The sequence below is a fragment of the Ochotona princeps genome, chromosome 10 (assembly GCF_030435755.1).
Source record: "Ochotona princeps isolate mOchPri1 chromosome 10, mOchPri1.hap1, whole genome shotgun sequence".
Classification (NCBI taxonomy): Eukaryota; Metazoa; Chordata; class Mammalia; order Lagomorpha; family Ochotonidae; genus Ochotona; species Ochotona princeps.
In genome coordinates this window covers 55,704,830-55,724,084 of record NC_080841.1, presented here as the reverse complement: position 1 = coordinate 55,724,084, position 19,255 = coordinate 55,704,830, and the positions used below count along the sequence as shown (strand labels likewise).

General features: G+C 48.8%; 1 protein-coding gene across 2 annotated transcripts in view; it reads left to right on the top strand.

The window, feature by feature from the left end:
• Positions 1-265: 265 nt before the first annotated feature.
• The window catches only part of PROSER2 (proline and serine rich 2), a 56,202-nt gene continuing 37,212 nt past the window's right edge, over positions 266-19,255 (top strand). Inside the window, exons 1-2 of one of the 2 annotated variants that reach the window (XM_058669477.1) lie at positions 266-283; positions 778-943. The gene's annotated coding sequence lies outside the window, so the exon portion shown is untranslated. Of the gene's footprint in view, positions 284-777; positions 944-13,679; positions 13,718-19,255 lie in introns of those variants that run through there. The other variant, XM_004588519.2, reaches the window with a different exon arrangement.

Genomic DNA, 19,255 nt, shown 5'->3' with positions numbered 1-19,255 from the left:
AATCTTTAGCTGCTTAAGGGGAAGAGGCCAAAGAAGGATCTGGAAGCATGGTCAAGCACACGAGAAAGATCCTTCCCACATTGCCAGTCTCTTTGAGGAGATAAGGGGTGGTGCCTGACTATACATACAGGGTGGAGGTTAGCGTGTGTGAGGCTGTCTGGGAGCCTCATGATGTCACCACGTGAAGTTTAACTTCCAGGTGGTGATCATGGCGTCTCCTCCTTCCAGGTCCTAGATGAGACACAGGTACAGCCTGGGATGAAAGAGGCTCACAGATCCACAGGTAAGCGGCTAGAGTTCTGATGCAAGGGCTGGCAGGAATTCTAGTTTACCTATTCTTACCCAGGTTTCCTGCCTGGTTCCCCTATAGCAGCCAAGGACACCAGGACAACCTTCCTGAAGGAGGGGGCATTCAAGCTGAATGTCCAAGGTCGATGAGAGTGTTATCGAGGCAGGATGAAAACAGTCCAGCAAAGGCCCAGAGCCCAAAAGCTCGAACAGGACTCAAGAAACCGTGGAGTCACAAATGTCTGGACAAGAGGAGGGGCAAGGGAATGGGGTAAAGCAGACCTGGGGTCTGAGAGGAAGGCAGGTCCAACCTAGTGAGCACCCGTGTGTTTGGGAACAGGACCTGACAAAGGAGACATCAGGCAACAGTAACACATCTCACAGATGTGGGCCTATTTCAATGTTCCATTTATTAGAACAAAGGAACACAGTCGCCATGACAACGGCCACAACCTATCCCCTGAATTCTTTGATGCATTTCCCATTAAGGAAGAAAAACAGAAGAGATAATCCAGCAGCTACATAATCAAGAATAGACCGCAGACTCTTCAGACGAGCAGGGTCACTAGTTTCCATGCTGAGCCTCACACAAATAGAGCCTGAGACACCAGCCTCCTCCCTCATCAGTGTGCCAAGAAAAACCACCAAGTGACAGGTGGGTCACTTCCCTGCCCCCTTGCCCACCTCTGAAACTACTCAGGAGCATCTCCTGTGGTGCTGAAGGGTCCTGGGCCACCCACCTCAAGACCCCTCATCAGTTCCCTGCCATGTGGACACCTGAGCGAACTGGGTCATCAGGGAACCACCTGGAAATGCTTGCCAAGAAAGTTCCTTCCTCAGAGCCTGGTACTCACCGATCCTGGAAGGCAAGGCCCACGCGGTAACAAACAGCACCATCAGGGGATAGCGATCCTCCTCAGGCAGGGTGGTCAGTGGCGGGCTGATGCTGAAATGTCACCTCCCTTGGCACCTTGTCATCCTCCTGTGTCAGTTACCAGATACATTTTCACTTAGTTAAACATAGCCAGCCAGTGCCACCCCAGAGCCATCTCTTTGCTAGGCAAGAGGACACAACCTGTGTCTTAAGAGGTATCAAGTATATATACAGACTTAAATGTCTTCCCTTCCCCCCTCCATTTTGACATAGGTGCATTTCTTTTTTTTAAATCAATGGTCTGACATGTAAATTTGCCAAGAAAAAAAATCACAGCATATTATTCTAATGTTGCTTCATTTTAATGTTATACTGATGGGCAACTTTTGAGCCTGGGGGTTAAGCTACTGCTTAAGACACCTATGTTGCATGTCAGTGGCTGGGTTTGCCACCTGGCCCCAGCTTCCTATTAATCCACATCAGGGGAGGCAGCAGTGATGGCCCCAGGGCTAGGATTCCTTCTTCCCAAGTGACAGACTTGCAGTGAGCTTCTGGCCTCTGGCCTTAGCTCCCCAGCCCAGGGTCAATGGAGGCATTTGGACAGCGAGCCAGAGGACAAGACTTTCTTTCTCTCTCAAATAAAAATTTAAAAATAGGGCCCAGGGCAGAAGCCTAGCAGCTGAAGTCCTAGCCTTGCACGTGCCAGGATCCCATTTGGGTGCCAGTGCGTGTCCTGACAGCCCTGCTTCCCATCCAGCTCCCTGCTTGAGGCCTGGGAAAGCAGTTGATGACGACTACCGAAAGTCTTGGGACCCTGTACCACGTGGGAGACCTGGAAGCAGCTCCTAGTTCCTGTCTTGGATCAGCTCATCTCTGGCTGTTGCAGCCATTTGGGGAGTAAACTAACAAATGGAAGATCTTTCTATAAAATCTGCCTTTCAATGAAAATAGAATTTTTTTAAAAAAGAAAAGAAAAACAGTTACAGAGAGAAGAGGAGAGAGAGGAGTCAATCAATCTTGCATCTGCTGGTTCACTCCCCAGATGGCTGCAATTGCTCTACCAATCCAAAGCCAGGAGCCAGCAGCTTCTTCTAGGTCTCCTACATGGGTCCAGAGTCTTAAGTCTTTGGGTCATCCTCCACTGCTTTCCCAGACCACAAACAGATAGCTGGATGGGAAGTGGAGCAGGCGGAACACACCATATGGAATGCTGCTAATTCTTGGAAGTGGAGGATTAGCTAGTTGAACTAAGCAATGGCCCTCCCTCCCACTTCTTAAATGAGACGACTTCTTGCTAGCATGTCAGGTTGAGTCTGTTATCGGATTGGACTGGGTTAACCTCTGCAACTGATGGATTTAGCCAGGCCTGTTTCTCTTTGGAGGTTGTAAGCTCTTTTTCCTCAGAGAGGAAGGAGAAGGGACAATCAATGAAAATTATATTTGTGCTATTTTTAGTAAACTGGAAAAGAGGACTGATGGAGAACAAAGTTCAGATCTGTTGTGGGATGAATTTTATTGCTGTTTCCAAGTGGATGCTTGGAAGGGGGCCTGAGAACAGCAACTCCGCCATCCTAACAGGGTTTGTTAGCCCAGATAGCTTGGGAGCGTGGGAGAGGGGAGGAGCTGGGTGGGAGGGAAGCCGGCCCTGGCCCCAGCTGCAAGGGGACATGCCCTGGGACACCCTCAGTGCCAAGTGGCTCCCATCGCATGGCTCTGTCTTTGCTTGAGTGTTTTGCTTGTATGGAGGGCTTCAGTCTAATGCAAAAGAGTAGATACTTGCCACACATTGGTTTTACTCACGGAATCACTGTGGTTGAATTTTTTGTAAGATTTCTTTATTCGAAAGGCAGAATTAGAGAGATCCTCCATCCACAGGTTTCACTGCGTTCCAAAGCATATCAACAGGAAACTGGAATGAAACCCAGACAGCAAGTTTAGGAAATAAACACAGAAAAAACATCAAGAGCCATTAATATGATCAGCCTGCCACATTTTCATGGGAATCATTTTCAAAGTTAGTAAAGATTTAAAGAAAAAGTCGGGACTCATTTATTATTTTCTTCTGGCAGCTGGCTGATTCAGGATGTTCAATTTATTGTGCTAGAAACATGGAATGATTTTATCCCTGTCACTATCCCTAAGTGCACTTGGTTGAATCCCCATTTCCCACAGAGTAGCAGTACATATTGGCCAGGTTCAATAATTTTCCTAAATTTTTGTATTATTATATCTAACTTTTGGAGTTTTTTTCAATCCTAATTATCATTATTGATTTATGAGGTAGAGCTAGAGTTAGATGATGGATAGCTAGGGGACGGGAGATCTCCCCTCCGCTGATTTACTCCCTAAATATCTAGACTGTCCAGGACCAGTTCAGTCAGATCCCAAGTAAAGAATCCCATGCAGGACTCCCATGTGGGTGTGGGGACTGAAGTTCTTGTCTCATCACTGCCACCTCTCAGGGCCTACTTTGGCAGGGGTAAGAGCCAGGAGTCAAACCCAGCCACTTCGGGGCAGGATATGAGCGTTTCAACTGCTAGGCTAAAAACCACTCTGTATATGTATATGTACATATATACATATATGTTTTTTAAGAAAAAGAAGTTGCAGATGTTGACAAAACTATATAATGGTGCATCAGAAATTTCCACAGGGAATTATCTTACGATTCAGCAAGTCCTATCAAAAATAAGTAGGGGCGATCACCATGGCAGACTAAGCAGTTCATGTTCCAGCTGCACTACTTAGCAACCAGTTTGCTTATGACCTAGGAAAGCAACAGAGATGGGTCAAGTCTTTGCACCCGTGTGCCCACGTGGGAGATTCGAAAGAAGCTCCTGGTTCCTGACCTTGGATCAGCTCAACTCGGGCCTTTGTGCCCATGTGGGGGAGTGAAACCACAAAAGAAAGACCTCTCTCTGTGTCTCTCCTTCTCTCTGTAACTCTGCCTTCACAATAATTTTTTTTTAAAGATTTATTTATTTGATTACAAAGTCAGATATACAGAGAGGAGGAGAGACAGAGAGGAAGATCTTCCGTCTGATGAGTTGCAACGGGCCGGTGCGCACCGATCCGATGCCGGGTACCAGGAACCTCTTCTGGGTCTCCCACGCGGGTGCAGGGTCCCAAAGCTTTGGGCCGTCCTCCACTGCTTTCCCAGGCCACAAGCAGGGAGCTGGATGGGAAGTGGAGCTGCCGGAATTAGAACCGGCGCCCATATGGGATCCCGGCGCGTTCAAGGCGAGGACCTTAGCCGCTAGGCCACGCCGCCGGGCCCAACACAATAATTTTTTATAATCATCTCAAGCAGAGTCTCAAACACATATTTGCACAGCCGTGTTCACCGTGATACTATTTGCAACAGCCAAATGTTCATGAACAAAAGAAGGGACAAACCAAATGTGGTCTGTGCATGCAGTGGAGTATCACTAGGGTTTAAAGAGATTAAATGTGAAACATGTCACAATGTGTGTCAACACTGACAACCTGCTAAATGAATAATAAGGACAACAATAATAATAGCACAAACATTGTATGTGTCTGCTTGCAGGAAGTCCTCCGAACAGGCAACTTCATCATCACAGGAAGTAGAGGAAGGATTGCCAGGGGCCAGGGATTTATTGTTTCCTTGGAACACAGTTTCCATTTGCAAAGATGAAAAAGTCTCAGAGATGGATGTTGATGATTCAAGCACAATATTGTGGATGGACTTCATGCCGTGGAATTAAATCCTCAAAATGAATGAAGTCTTACAACAAAAAAATACCTTTAAAAATTATTTACTTATTTTTATTAGAAAGGCAGATTTACATAGCAGGAGAGAAAAAAACATCTTCTACCTACTGATTCACTCCCCAAGTGGTAACAACAGATTGGCTGATCAATCTGAAGCCAGGAGCCAGGAGACTCCTCTGAGTCTCCTATGTGGGTGCAGGGACCCAAGGTCTTGGGTCATCCTTTCCTGCTCCCAGGCCACAAGCAGGAAACTGTATGGCAAACAGAACAGCCAGGACACAGACTGGTGCTCATACGAGATGCCAGCGCTTTCAGGTGGAGGATTAGCGAATTGAGCCATCACACCAACCCCTGCTGGAAACAAAAAATTAGCTTTTTAAAGATGCAGTTCTAGACATTTAAAAATTTGTGTATCAAATTCAGCTGCCAGGCCCGTGAGTCTTACCCTGGGACAACCTGCTGGCTCAGCCCCACTGGTGAATTCTGTGCTCCTCCGTGTAGAGCCCTGGGAGCCCAAAGACCATCTTCCTTGCTCCTCAAGGGACTTGCATAACCAGCCTCTGTGGGCTTCCAGTCCATCCAACCCTGTTCAATGGGTCACTCTTTTTTTTTTTTTTTTAAGATTTACTTATTTTTATTTAGAAAGTCAGATATACAGAGAGGAAGAATGGTTCATTCCCCAAGTGGTCGCAACAGCCAGCGCTGAGCCAATCCAAAGCCAGGAGCTCCTCCGGGTCTCCCATGCGGGTGCAGGGTCCCAAAGCTTTGGGCGGTCCTCGACTGCTTTCCCAGGCTACAGGCAGGCAGCTAGATGGGCAGCAGGTTAACCGGAATTAGAACTGGCGACCATATGGGATCCCAGCACGTGCAAGGCGAGGACCTTAACCACTATGCTATCATACCAGGCCCTCAAAGAGTTACTCTTGTGAAATCTTCACTCTGGAAGCAGACACAAGTCTTTCCACTTTGCCCTCAACCTTAGTGGGAAGGTGAATGAAGCGGACTTACAAGCAGGCCCCTCGGGGTCCAGAATAGATGCTGTGGCCTCTTTTACCAGGCTTAGCTCCCCATGGCCTGATGGAAGCTCCGGGATCCGAACTTTAGCCAGCAAGAGTCCAACTGGAAAGAAGTGCTGACATCTCTACACTGCCCAGCCCCTTACTGTGACTGACTGCCTTAGCACCTTAGCCCTGCCTTGGTCCAACAATTAAAGGAATCCTCTTCCGGGGAAAGCAGAATTTTCCCCTTTTCTTTTTCCTCCTCCTCTTCTTCTTTCTTCCCTCCTTCTTCCTCTTTCTTGTATTTCTCCTTCTTCCATCTCCTTAACATTCTCTCTCCTTTTAAGGTTCATTTATTTGAACCTTAGGTAAAGGGATGGGCCCTGCACAATAGCCTAGAGGCTAAAACCTTCTCTTTGCATCTGCTGGGAACCCATATGGGCACTGGCTTGTGTCCAGGTTGCTCCACTTCCCACCCAGCTCCCTGACTGCTTGTGACATGCGAAAGCAATTGAAGACCACCAAAGCCCTTGGGACCCTGCACCTGCCTGGGAGATTCAGAAGAAGGTCATGGCTCCTGGCTTTGGATCAGCTCAGCTCTGGCCATTGCTGCCCCTTTTGGGGGTGAACCAGCAGGTCTCACTGTCTTTCACTCTGTAAACCTGCATTTCCAATTGAAGAAAAGAAAGGAAAGGAAAGGAAAGGAATGGCGGGGGGCGCAGGGAAAAGGCAAAGAGAGCCAGCTTGCATTTCCTGGTTGTCTGGCTGTTCCACAAATGCCTGCAGGTAACAGCCAGGGCTAGGTCATACCAAAGTCGGAGCCAGGAATTCCATGTGGGTCTCACACGTGGTTGACAGGCACCCAAGTCTTGAGTCATCACTGCTGCTTTGCAGGCTCTGTGTTGGCAGAAAGCCATAGTCAAAATGAGCACTAGGAATCAGACCCGGCTTTTGGACAGAGCATGCAGGGTTCTTAAGTAGTTTGCTAGATGCCTGCTGCAATTCCTTCCTTCCTTGCTTGCTTTCTTTCTTTTCTTAAGATTTTAAATTTTTATTGCAAAATCAGATATACATGGAGGAATAGAGACAGAGAGAAAGATCTTCCATCTGCTGATCCACTCCCCAAGCTGCCGCAATAGCCGGAGCTGTGCTGATCCGAAGCCAGGAGCCTGGAGCCTCTTCCAGGTCTCCCACAGGGGTGCAGGGTCCAAGGCTTTGAACCATCCTCGAGTGCTTTCCCAGGACACAGCAGGGAGCTGAATAAGAAGCAGAGCTGCCAGAATTAGAACCGGTGCCTATATGGGATCCTGGCACGTGCAAAGTGAGGACTTTAGGCACTAGGCTACTGCACTGGGTCCTCCAATTTCTTTTTTTTTTAACCAGGAAACTTTACCAACAAGTTACCTCTGAAATGTATCAATCCCCTTTTTTCCCTTCTACCTATTAAATATTTATTGGATGTGTGATATAAACCAGACTCACTACTAGGCAACTGTCATTTATTATTTCATCAGAAAAATAAAATGTATCAGTTTTGCTAGTTTTTTTTTTTTAATTATGAAAGGAATAGTTGCAATAGAAAACTAGAAATAGGGGCCCGGTGCTGCAGCCTAGCAGCTAAAGTCCTCACATAAACCAGTAGGAGCTGCAGCCTAGATGGAGTGACCCACAATAAACCCCACCAGACCCGCCCCCCTACCCTGGTTTGCCAGTATGTATCGCAGAGTAGTCCAGTCTGTCCCACATCCCAGTCGGCTCTCATACACGTCAATAGTTATTAAAACCTAGTTCCATCTAACCAGCTCAACTATCCAGCCCTCACGGATGTTGTTGAGTGTCTCTCTGTCTAGCCACCCCAGCCCCTGTCCTAGTTTTCCTGCCCTCTTGCGGGACTAGTGACCCAGGAAGGGGGAACCCACTATTTCCCTCCCTGGCCATTCCCACTCCCTGATTATACATTCCCCAGGTGGTTCTGTGGTTTGACTTGACAGAATTAACCCCCAGTGCCAGCTTCTGCCAGCTGATGCGGCTGCTAAGCCCAAGCAACCCTCATCCACTCTAATTTTGTTTGCACCAGTAGGAAGAGTCAGCCCAGCCTGGCTTTTCCCTGATCTAGTCCACACGAGGCCCACAGGTGTTGTAGCCCTGCCTAGTCTGGTCTGCTCCCATCCCAGCTCACACTCTCCAGTGGGAGTAGCTGTCCAGCAAGGGAACCCCCTCATATTCCCCCTCCGGCCCCACCTCCTCCCTTCCTGGTTCTCACGTGTGCTGGTTGGGTGCTGCAGTCATATCCGGTACAGATACCTCACCTTGGCATTCGTGTTGTGCACTGGTTTTTGTCGCAACCGAACCTGGCTCAACCCACACTCTGTTCCAGTGCTCGGATTTGCCAGTGGATGACGTGACGTGGTTCAGCCTGGTCTGCCCCCAACCCATGCCAAATGTATGTCAGTGGGAAACTTTCCGTGTCCTACTCTGGGCTGTTTCCTATCATGCTTCTTGCGCTCACTTGCCAGGTCTGTGTCCTGCCAGAGGAGTTGCCCAGGCTCCTCCATCAGAACCCTTCAAATGCCAAATTTCGTGTATACCATGGGGTTCATGAGCCAGCACTACTCAGTTTACCTCCTGTCCTAGCAGGAACAGCGGCTTTTCCTGACTGGCCTTCAACCCAATCTGGTTCTTATTGTTGACTGTTTCAGCCCAGCCATGGCTCGTCCATACCCATATACAGCTCACACATGGCTCAGTAGGGGTTGAGACCTAGCCTAGTCCGTCCCACATCTACCCTGGTCCTCCAGAACACCAGAAGGTGTTAGAGTCTGGCCCGGCTTGGTGCATCCAGTCCCAGTCCACACTTGTGCCAAGGGAGACTACAACTGTTTCCTGATCAGAATGCAGCCCCCATTCCAGCCCACGCACCCCTTGGTGGGAACCTCCACCCAGCTAGGGTGTCCCTTTAGCTCCCCAACTGGGCCTGTTCCCAGCCATAGATCACGCACATGCTAGTGGTTGCTCTGACCCAGTTGGCTTGGCACAGCCCCTCACCTGTCCTAACCCCCGCCTTAGACACTGTGGCTTAGCATCCCTGGGTCAGCAGACCAGTAGGTACAACAGCCTACCTCGGCATGACCTTTGCTCCATCCTGGTTTCTAGTTTCGCTTGTAGGCTAAGGTTTGCTCAGTCCGGCCCAGTATAGTCCATTCCAATACCAATTCACACATTGGCCAGCTGTTGGAGCTACTTTGCCCAGCTTGTCCAACCCTCAGGTCTGGACCATGTGTTCACCAGTGGGAGCTATGACTCGCCAGGGGAGTTTCCCAAGTTCCTCCACTTGATCCACTCCCAGACCCAGTTCTCATACATGCCATTGGGTTTTAGGCCAGTGCCCGGTATAGTCTGGCCTTCCATTTGGCTTTGTATGAGCTGGTGAATGTTGCAGCCCGGCCCACCCCACACCCTATTCAGGATGCACATTCGGGTGCTGCTGCCTTGACCAGTCCAGACTGATGTCGGTTCCTTAACCTGTGACTGATGGCAGGTTCCTTGGTCACACCTAGCTTGGTCCATCACTACCAAATCTCTTGAACTAACCCGTGGGCCTATAATTCCCACAGGGTTTGGCCCACACATCCCCCACAGAATCTACCCCTGGATATGGTTCTCTGGCATGCTGGTTAATGTCATGGCCCTGCCTAATGTGACCTGTTTCCTGACCCACCATCATGTCAAGTAATAGGATATGATCCTGCTAGACAAGCCCCGAGTCTTAGGTTTTGCATGGACTGGTGTTCGGTGGTCAGCATTGTTCAGTGACTACAAGTTCTTCAAAGGAAAAGTTGCTCTATCACTGGGAATCTTTAGGATTGATTCACATCCCAGAAGCACAGTGGGTTCAACATGGAGCTACCTAAGCAGCGATTCAAAGAACCAAAACCCCAGAGCTCGCGGCTAGGTGGCCAGCGGGTGGAACCTGGCACCAAATGGAGTGCTGGCTGCCCGGGGACAGCTCACCATGTGCACGCGGTGGCTGGAGTCAGGGATCCAAGCATGGAGACGCCCCAGCCTGGGACCCACCAGCAGCCAGCAGGTTGCCGGAAGTTTCCAAAAGTCTTTTTTTTTTTTAAATAGCTGCAAAGCTAAACTTCTCCCTAATTTAGGAAATTTTAGTATTTCTAATTTTGTGAGAATACAAAATAATGAGACAGTGTATATCTTCATTTCTAAATCCTTGTGATTATTTGTTTGTTTTCATAGATACCTCAGATATAGACTTATTATGTTCAATGTATATAGATATTTTTTAAGTGCTTAAGTTATTTCACAAAACTGGTCTCCAGTAAAGTTATAGCAACTTAGGTTCCCTATAATAGGATTTAAAGTAGCACATATGATTATATTCCTGCTAGAGTTGAGTGTCAGAATTTTTAAGATTGGAGTCAGCATTGAAATGTTGCTCGTAAGACTGGCATCCCAATCAAGCACTCATTCCAGTCCCGGCTGCTCTACTTCCAATCCAGCTCCATGCTAATGGCCCAGGACAAGCAGCTTAGGATGGCTGGTTCAAATGTTTGGGCCCCTGCCACCCACATGGGAGATCAGATGAAGCCCCTGGCTTGGCCCAGTGCTGGCCCCTGCTGGGGAGTGAATTGGTGGATGGAATGTCTATCCATCTCTCCCCCTCTCTTTGTAACTTTTTTGGACGGGGTGGAGGTGAGGGAAGAAGTCAGATATACACAGAGGAGGAGAGACAGTAAGGAAGATATTCCGTCCAATGATTTACTCACCAAGCTGCAGCAACAGCCAGAGCTGAGCCAATCTGAAGCCAGGAGCCTGGAGCTTCTTCTGGGTCTCCCACGCAGGTGCATGGACCCAATGCTTTGGGCCATCCTCAACTGCTTTCCCAAGCCACGGTAGGGAGCTAGATGGGAAGGGGGGGGGCCTGGGACACAAACTAGCACCCATATGGGATCCCAGTGTGTGCAAGGTAAGAACTTAAGCTGCTAGGCTACTGCACCAGGCCTTCTTTGTAACTTTAAAAAATAACTAAATAAATCTTTAAAAAGATTTAAAAAAATTTTCCAACCTAAGTGAAAATGTTTAGTATTTAAAATTAAATGGCATAATTAATTATAAATTTAAAGTCTGTAACACCTTAAAATATATTCACACATGAGCATTCCACGTGGCTAATTATCATCCATTTTTATTTTCGCTTTGGGGAGTTTTTCACATTATTATAGATTTCTAACCGATGTGTATACCCTGTGATATTAGGGATACAATAAACTGTCCCCTTGGTAACACCTTGTGTTATCATGTGGAAGGCTGAGTCTTTGCTTCTTTTTTCTCCCTAGACATGACCCTTTCGCACTTTTCAGTCCTTTCCTACGGATCCAGTTGGCACAAAGGTCCTGTAGGGACTGGGAGGGAACCTGTGCTCCGCATTGAAGTTGGGTCCTTGGCTACGTGGGCGCCAGCTCGGAGCAAGGCCACCTGACTGTCATTCCCACACAGATTTGATGTGCTAGCAGAGCTTGGCTTCGTTCCCTCTAATGCCACTTGGATAAACCTCCTCAATCTCCATTTTCTTCCCTGTAGTCCCTCTGCCTTCTCCCCCCTTTTTCTCTTTCCTTCCTTTTTAAATCCATCATTCCTTGAGTTCTTTTTTCTTTCTTCTTCACCTATAAGATAATCCATAAAAGCCTCAATCAAGTCTAAAGAACAAAAATAAAAAAAATAAAAAACATCCGGAAAGCAGTTATGAAAACGCCTTTTTTTTTTTTTTGCATGATCTCACCTGAAGGTATCTAACAGTATTTAACTTCCATTAGGTCTCTTCATGATGAAATCATTCATATTTAACAGTATATGGGGCAAAAATTTAAGAGGAAAATACAATAGAACATAAGCAGAAAGTTTAGATCCATTCTTCTCGAAGGATTAAGGGGTGTCAGAACTGTTTCTCTCCCGGATTTGGCTCAGAAAGGGGAATAATAATACTTGCCTAATTAACTAGCATGTTGGGTAGATTAAAGTGCTTTGTAAACAATAATTAAAGGTGCAGGGAGTTAGTTGAGGGCAATGTATCATTAGGAGAAAAGTTGTTGTCCCTTTAATCAGGTAGCTCTTCTTGGGAAGGGCAAATAAATGATCTAAGGACTGAGGAATGGGAGTGGGGCTGAGGCCCATGTGGGGCTAGGGACTAAGTCATCCTGCACACTCACTTCCTTCCGAGTTTTCCGTACAATCGGGGATGAACACAGATGTGTTGGGAACAGGGTTGTCATAAAGTTGGCCGTTTTAGTACACAACACACCCATAATTATTAAACTCCATAACTGGCTTTCTCCCTCCGAACCCAGTTGTCCCACCTTCTGGAGACACTGGTAACATTAATTCCCATCCACTTAAAAAAGCCTTCCACAGCCAGCTTAACCAGAGCAGATGTTTCCACAGTGATAAGAGTGAAGAAGAAAAATTAGCAACAAGCAGTGGGGTCAAAAGCATGTGCCCTGATGGGTTAAATTGCTTGGGATCCTGCATCCCATTCCTGGAGCGCCGGGTTGAGTCCTGGCTGCTCCCCTTCCTGTCCAGCAACTGAGGGAGGCCCAGGGGGCCACTGCCACCCAGACCAGACTGTGGTTCCTGGCTCCTGGCTTCAGCCTGATGCAGCCTTGGCTGTTTCATCCGTGGGAGAGAGTGAACCAGCAGATGGAAGATCTCTGCCTCTTCCTCTCTCTGTGATACTGTCCTTCAAATAAATAAAACGTAAAAACAAAACCCAACCAACCAACCAAAAACTTAGAAAAGTTATCAGAACCACAACTTACATTTCTATAAAGTGGTAATAAGAAACCAGAGGTTTAAGGATTAAATGACATGTTGTTCAAAGCCTAGTTCGAGGGCGTTGGTATTGTCAACACCAACTGTTATCATTACATTAAAAATCGCCTCTCAAAGCCATCACACTAAAAGAAAAAAAAAAAGTTCTATCTCATTCAGAGTTTCAAACACCAATCTCTATTGCTTTTCTTCACAGGGCTGACTCATAGTAGGACTTTTCCCCTTGATCATCCCGTAATTGACACTTCCCACTTTCAGCCAGGGCGCCTGTTTGATTAAATGCCGCTGCGGCCGCGCGCAGCGTGTGACAGACGGACCGGAGCCCAGGCTGGGCGGCTGAGGGAGCGCGGGGCTGAGGGAGCGCGCGGCTGAGGGAGAGCGCGGGGCTGAGGGAGAGCGCGGGGCTGAGGGAGAGCGCGGGGCTGAGGGAGCGCGCGGCTGAGGGAGCGCGGCTGAGGGAGCGCGGGGCTGAGGGAGCGCGGGGCTGAGGGAGCGCGCGGCTGAGGGAGAGCGCGGGGATGAGGGAGCGCGGGGCTGAGGGAGTGCGGAGCTGAGGGAGCGCGCGGCTGAGGGAGCGCGGAGCTGAGGGAGAGCGCGCGGCTGAGGGAGAGCGCGGGGATGAGGGAGCGCGGGGCTGAGGGAGCGCGGGGCTCAGGGAGAGCGCGGGGCTGAGGGAGAGCGCGGGGCTGAGGGAGAGCGCGGGGCTGAGGGAGCGCGCGGCTGAGGGAGCGCGGCTGAGGGAGAGCGCGCGGCTGAGGGAGCGCGGAGCTGAGGGAGAGCGCGCGGCTGAGGGAGCGCGCGGCTGAGGGAGCGCGCGGCTGAGGGAGCGCGCGGCTGAGGGAGCGCGCGACCGGGCGGCCCGGGACCGGCAGCGAGGAGCGCTAGGAGCGAGCAAGCGGGCGGCGCCCAGGGTTCCAGACCCCGCTCCTCACCGTCACCTGCCGTCCCCTGCCGTCCCCAGGACAGGGGCTTCCGCTAGGTGAGTGTGGTTCTGCGGACCCTCCACAGGCTACAGAGCGACGGGAGGGCGTCCCGGCAGCCGCGAACCCAGCCGGGGTGCCCGTGCACGGGGGTTTGGTTGTGAGGCGGGGACACGAGGGGCCTTTGGGACAGAGACCAGGGGCGGTGGCGGCGGTCTGCACACCCCCTACTCCCACCTCGTCTCAGCCGGTGCTCCGTGCTTCCCACAGTGCCTGAAGTTGGGGCAGTCCCGGGCGCGCACGTTACGTTAGGGGACGCGGTCTCTAAGAAGTTGGCTCTCTTTCGCGGTATCAAGGGGCGCCAGTGTCGCTGGGGAAGAAGCGCGCAGTTTTCCCTTTGTGGAGTGTTTGCGGGTTTGTTTTGTTGTTGTTGTTGTTCTTTTTGTTTTTCTTGGACGCCGAGAGCCCCCGGCTGTGCCCAGCATCCCGTCCCGTGTTCCGGCCGCCCTTGCCCGGAGCCTTGCGTGGGGTTGGGGTCGGGGGCAGGTTCGGCACCCGGCTTCCCACCGGAGACCTCCGATCTCTGGGCTGCACGGCGGACGGTGTGATCCGACCTCGGCCGGACATGGCCAGAGCCAACCCCTAGACCCGAGGTCCTGTGCGAAAGGTTCAGTAGATTTCCGTCCCTCCCCACCCCATCCCCCATACAAGGGGCCCCCAACAGGTAATCGAATCACGCGGGAATGTGTAGGATCTGCCCAGTGAGCCGGGGGCGGAGGGATTAGAAAGAGAAGAAAATGTGGCTAGTGGAATGTGTTGGTTGAGTAAAAGGCAATAAAATAATCAACTCCAGTATTTCTCCCAGGCTTTGCAAGTTTCCCAGTATTGTTTTACGGAGACTAAATTTAAGCATCTAGCCTCCCCCTCCCCCCCTTTAACTGCAGGAACTAACCTCAGAACCTTTAACTCTGCCAGAACTTACTTAATATAGAGCAGAAAATTGAAAAGCATGCTAAGGAAAGTGATTTGGGTTGTTTTAGTCCTCTTCCATCCGAACAGAACAAAACATCCAGACCTACTGCAGGACAGTGGAGGAAGAATTTTTTTTTATGGTTGGAATTTCAATGAGAAACTTTGTTTTTGAAGTTTTTGTTTCTAAAAGATACAGCAAGGCCAAACTGGGTAGATGTGTCAACTTGAAATCTTTAATCAGGAATTCTTTTCTACTTCTGCTGTTGTTTTAAGAGCTATGGATTTGCTCAAGCTTGTAACATTTGTCCTCAAAGTTCCCTTTCTGAATGTGACAGATTGTTTTTCTAGTTGGAGATATTTTTTTTTCTCTTCCTGAAGCCAATGTGGAAATACAAACAAATGCCTTGTTTACTTGGGATTGGGTGGGATGGATGGAACTTGTCTAAAATCCTGCTCACCAAACTTGACAGTGTATGTATGAAATTGGGGGCATTTTCCTGCCCAGACTAGTAAACAGCCGTTTTTAAGGGTCTGGTCATAGCACTTTCCAATGAGCTTCTCTCTGATCAGAATGCAGATCTGTTTAAAGTAGTCTATTTTCTCAGTGTCTGGAAACCAGGAATCCAACATTTGTGTGATAATTGTGAGAAAACTGGAAGGGGGAGTATAGCTTTAAGAATGCCCGACTCCGTGGCTCCCTGTGGTTGCATGAAAGAGTTGCCTGTTTTAGGGTAGGCCTGGCATGTTCAGTCTTTCATTCAGCAGTACCCATACTGAGCCACAGTTTCCCACTGGGCTTAGCGACTGTTGCAGATGACTGGAACACATAAGGCTCAAACTGAGCAAAAACCAGATCAAGTGAGTGAGCCTTCGCCAGGAACTTGAAGAGACACCTGGCTCTGGCGCCAACGTCCTCAGACGCCCAAGGAGCCTCTAGTTGGCACCCAGTGTTGATGGCAAAGATTATCTTCGATAACGACAGAGGTGGAGCAGGGCCTTGGGACCTGAAGGGAGAGAAATGAAAGGCTTGGGCGGAGCTAAGCCGAGATCAGGGCATCTGTGAAACAAGATGTTCAGGTGCATCTTATCTCCATGGTTGCGGGACAGCTGCCAGTGGTGCCACGGCCCGTGGGGAGCCCGGTGCCAGGGGAATCCTAGGAACGTCCCAGAGTTTGGGCCACCTTCCTTGGTGGCAAAGGGCAGCGTTTCCTTTTCCACTGCCTTTCCTGTGGTAGCATGATGGCTCCCCCTGCTGCGTGTGAGCTCGGATGGACTTGGCCACTTGCTGTCCAGGTGAGTCCGCTGTCCACTGTGGGGCAGCTTGTGTGTCCCTGGAGTGGAGTCTCCACTGGCAGCCACTGCTCGTGAGACCCAGGAGCCTGCCGGTTTTCCCTGTTCTGGACCTACAGCAATGATTTTGGCACCCGAGGCTGCTTTCAGAAAGCTGGGTCTTTGACACCTACAGTCATGGACATTTTGCCTTGTGGGAGAAAGATGCATAGCCTTTATGAAAGTCTGTTTGCATCCTCAGTATTTGCTGAGGCACAGGCACCAGGAAGATTTACTTCTCATTTTTTAATTGTACTAAAAACACGTAATGTATAAGTTATGCACCACTGTGAAGTGCATAAATCAGTGGGCTCAGGCACATCCATTGGTGTTGTATGAACATTAGGACTGTCTGATTCCAGAACATTTTCATCACCCTGAAGGAATACCAATCACATTGAGCCCTTCCTCTTCCATGTCCCCCCACCACTGCAGCCCTGCACTACCATGAATCTCTCTGCATTTCCATCTGCATCTCTGTGGGTTGCCTACTCTGGAATTTGTAGAACAGAATGTTACAAGAGATGGCCTTTAGTGTGGATGTCTTTCATTTCAGTCTAATGTTTTCAAGGTTCATGATATAGCTTGTATCAGTTCCTCATTCCTTTTTATGGCTGAATAATACTCCATTCTATGTGTATGTCACATGTTGTTTGTCAGTTGATGGACATTGGGCCATTTCTGCCTTCTGGCTCTTTTTAATGCTGCTGTGAACAACTGGGTACTGATTTTTGTTGAAACCCCTCTTTTCTTTCCTTTTAATAAAATATTTACTTATCTTAATTTTCATAAAATTTTTTAAAAGATTGACTTATCTTTCTTGCAAAGGTAGTTTACAGAGAGATGAGAGAAGGAGAGACAAAGAGAAAGACTTCTAGTCTGCTGGTTCACTCCCCAAGTGGCCACAACAGCTAGAGCTAAGCCAATCCTAAGCTTCTTCCTGGTCTCCCATGTGGGTGCAAGATCCCAAGGCCTTGGGCCATTCTCCACTACTTTCCAAGTTCAAAGCAGGGAACTGGTTGGGAGGTGGAGCAGCGAGGATACAAACTAGCACTCCTATGGGATCCTGGAGCATGCAAGGCAAGGATTTAACCACTAGGCTATTGAGCCTGGCCCAGAGATTTACTTATTTTTATTGCAAAGGCAGATTTACAGAGAGAAGGAGAGACAGAAAAATCTTCCATCTGCTCGTTCACTCCCCAAATGGTTACAGTGGCTAGAGCTGAGATGATCCAAAGCCAAGAGCTTTCTCCAGGTCTCCCGCATGGGTGGAGGATCCCAAGGCTATGAGCCGTCCTCCTCTGATTTCCTAAGCTGCAAGCAGGGAACTGGGTGGGAAGTGGAGCAGCTGGGACATGAACTAGAACCCATATGGACTGGTAGCGCTTTCAGGGGAAGGATTAGTCAGGTGAGCCATCACGCTGGCCCCAGAATACCTGTTTTCAATTCTTTGGGTCTAAACCTAAGTGTAGACTTTCTGGGTCGTGTGGCCACTGTAGCTGTGCACCATTTTACATTACCACTAACTTTGCATGGCTGTCCTGGTTTCTCCACACTCTTGCCATCACTTGGGGTTTTTCTTTTGCTTGTTGTTTTTGAGTTGCAGCCATGGTAGTGGCTGTGAAGTAGTATCTGGACCATCTTTTTATGTGCTCATTGACAACTTAGAGTAGCTCCCTTGCATTTGCAGTTAGAACTGCAGTCTGGGGCCCGGCGGCGTGGCCTAGCGGCTAAAGTCCGCCTTGAACGCACCGGGATCCCATATGGGCGCCGGTTCTAATCCCGGCAGCTCCACTTTCCATCCAGCTCCCTGCCTGTGGCCTGGGAAAGCAGTCGAGGACGGCCCAAAGCTTTGGGACCCTGCACCTGCGTGGGAGACCTGGAAGAGGTTCCTGGTTCCCGGCTTCGGATCGGCGTGCACCGGCCCATTGCGGCTCACTTGGGGAGTGAATCATCGGATGGAAGATCTTCCTCTCTGTCTCTCCTCTCTGTATATCTGACTGTAATAAAAAAAATGAATAAATCTTTAAAAAAAAAAAAGAACTGCAGTCTGAAAATAGTATTGCAGTGCAATGAGGAATTAATTTTTTTGGAGGGCTGGCATCATGGCATAGTAGGTTATGCCTCCACTGGTGGTGTTGGCATCCAGTAGGGGCTCCAACTCAAGTCTCAGCTGCTGCAAGTTTGATCACTGTATTCGTGCATGACCCTGGGGTTCAGCACTTTAGCCTTCTGGAGCTTGGCTTGCCGGTCTATAAATTAGGAGTAGGGGGCAGAGAACAAAAAAAATTTTAAGGGTAGCCTGAGTGGCTTCTTAGGCTCTTCCTCAGACCTGGGAACTGGAGATTTTTTCCATTACTGATGCACCATAACTTTGCTGTACAGACTTAATTCAAAGTAGTTCATCTTACATACATTCCTTTCTTCTTCTTTTGATATTATGTATTTGAAAGGCAAAACAGCAGAGAGAGAGAGAGAGAGAGAGAGAGAGAATCCTTCATTTGATAAGTCACTTCTCGAATGGCCACAACCCCTGGGGCTGGACTTGCATCTAGGTGGGTGGCAGGGCCCATGGATTTGCTGCTTTCCCAGGCACATTAATGGGGAGCTGGATTGGAAGTGGAGCAACTGGGACAACCAATACCATACGAGATGTTGGCATTGCAGGCAGCAGTTTATTGCACAATGCCACAGCACTGTGCCTTGCACACATTTCTGAACAGAATTATCTTGTGTTGGAAATATAAAGCTTATACTCCTTTGCACTACGCTAGAACTAGATAAGCTTGGTCAGTGGAGCATCCTACAGTGGTGTGTTTGGTATTGTATATGAAGATCAAGGGATTTAAGCTGCATTGAAGTGGCTGTTGTGTCAGAGACAATTGGGAATACAAGCATAGAAGTCAAGAAGGAGTGGATTCTGCCTTCAAAGAAACTTAACAATCTAATAAAAGATGGTGTCAGAAGTTAATCAGAAAAAAAAAAAAAAAAAAGAAGTTAATCAGTCAGACCTGCCTCATGGCACAGCAGGTTAAGCTGCCACTCAGCTGATCCGCTTCCCATCCAGCTTCCTGCTAATATACACTGGAGGCAGCTGATGATTACTCAAGTACTTGGGTCCCTACCATCCAGTTCCGGGCTCGTGCTTTCTGCTTTGGTTCCCTGTTCTGGCTGTTGTAGCATTTAGGGAGCGAATTAGTAGATGGAAAATCTCTCTCAGTCTCTGTTCCTCTCTCTGTCACTCTACCTCTCAAATGACATAATTTTTTTTTCAGGAAAAAAATGAATTGATAAGA